Source organism: Schistocerca piceifrons, chromosome 6 (genome assembly GCF_021461385.2).
Source record: "Schistocerca piceifrons isolate TAMUIC-IGC-003096 chromosome 6, iqSchPice1.1, whole genome shotgun sequence".
NCBI lineage: Eukaryota > Metazoa > Arthropoda > Insecta > Orthoptera > Acrididae > Schistocerca > Schistocerca piceifrons.
The window spans coordinates 158,596,285-158,598,478 of record NC_060143.1 but is presented as its reverse complement, the minus strand read 5'-3'; positions in this window follow the sequence as shown (position 1 = coordinate 158,598,478).

Here is a 2,194-nt window from a genome sequence, read left to right as displayed (position 1 = left end):
GAAAGAAATACCACGTTTTCCTACATTCTTGTGTCTAAGTTTGTGCATGTCATTGTAGACTTTTTTTAATAACATTTTTTTCAGTCACGGGGCGAAAATGATAACGCACTTTAAGTGAAATATAGACTTTTCGTCTTTTCTGCAATGTTTTCGTTGTTCCCGGCATGCAATTTCTTCATAATATAGAACAGTTCCAAAGATTAAGCACAGTCATTGAGGATGAAACAATTGCAGGAAAAGGTGTATGAGGGCCGCTGTTTCAATGGACAGGGAAATATTCAAGATAATCGCGAAAATTTTTACAATGTTTTAATAGTTACATTTCATTTCAGAGGACATACGATCAGAAAATTCAGGTCTATTGGGTGCCTCTCCTTTATGAACAAACTATTCAGGAACAGAAAAGTCTTTTCAATCTGGCTGGGCAGAGATGCATCACATAACCGTTACATGTAGCAAGGGGAGAGCCATAGCTGTAACGACCAGGGCAGGCCAGGGAAACGACCAGACGCTGGTGTGACAGGTACATATAAACTCCGGGCACGGACTCGATTCCAATCCGCAACCAACAATGGAGGGTGGACCTTTGAAAACGCCAGCAACTCGTGCTAGCAAAACATCAGGAAAAAATTTAAACATACGTCGACCGAAGATACCGAGACTGAAGCCAACAGACAATAGGTCAAGAAAATGATGATCAATTAGCAAAAACGGAGAAGGTCGCAGAATCGCTCATTTATTAAAACGACCGGCACGTTTCGTCGGCCATCTTCAGAATTAAGAGCCCTATAAAGACATGAAAGTGCGTTTTAATTATGGAAACCAGTCCTTACATAATACATACAATAGATCAGAACTGCTGTAGCGTGATATTTGGCGTGATCTTTCTTTCTCTTACTCACATACAATTCTGACTTCAAGAATTCCACTGCTTATACCTTAACAGCTATGAGCACCTGTTCATCTTCGGTACTTTGGAACACAACTAATCTAGTAAACAAGTGCTCATTACCTTTAAGGTTTGCATTTTAGAGCACATGCTTAATGGACACTTTTTTCTTGTATTGGTCCAAACTACCACTTCTCAAAATATGGAAAGCAAAGAGTTTGTCGTAGAAGATATTTTTTTCACAATATTGAAAATCAAGAAAATCTCATAGCTCTTAAAATATGCGTTTTAGAGCCCATGTAGACTTGTTATTGGTGCTTCTACTATAGTGTTCTTTCAGCCGCGTAAGTTTGCGCCATCCTTTTTGATACATCCTATAGTTATAACGCCTTTAGTGTAAGATTTATTTGCTAAAGCTGACGTAATGCAGCAAATGCGCTTGCTTTCGTACAGTATTTAACAGAATAGATACTAGCAGTAGCTGTGGGCGAGCGGTTCTATGCACCTCACTCCGGAACCGCGCTGCTGCTACGGCCGCAGGTTCGAATCCTGCCTCGGGCATGGATGTGTGTGATGTTCTTACGTTAGTTAGGTTTAAGTAGTTCTAAGTCTAGGGGACTGATGACCTCAGGTGTTAAGCCCCGTAATGCTTAGAGACATTTGAACTAGCAGTAGTTACCGTTGGACCACACACAACTGTTCACTACCCTGCTAGCTCCAGTTAAATGGTTAAACACCACGCTATAGTAGTTCTGATCCTTTGTATACGTTATGTAAAACGCTAGCCAAATATCACGCTGCAGTATTGCCGATCTTTTATATGTGTTATATAAAGGCTGATTTCTCTAATTAAGAAGCACTTTCACATCTTTACAGAGCTCATAGTCTAAAGATTACCGATTATACATGCCGAAATCGTTGATTTTAATAAATGAGATATTCTGAGATCTTGGTTGTTTTTACTAATTAATCATGAAGAACAGATCGCTGTTACCTTCTTAACAGTTGCGTTATAATTAAAAAGTTTATTAGTGAGAGGTAACTCAATTGCTAAGCACTTTATTCACTGTTAGATTAAAAAATACTCCCCGTGATAGGGGAGAGGCAAAATTTGTGACAATAAATGGTTAATGAACAATGACATAGAAAGAACAACTGCCAAAGGCCATTTGGATGGGCGTAGGAATCAGTCGGAGACCTAACGCACCCCGTAGCCGTTTGGAGGGTAGATTCCTCATAAAGGCAGAAGATCTCTTCACGAGTCAACTGCGTAGGACGTCGAAGGCAAGAGGAAACCACCACACC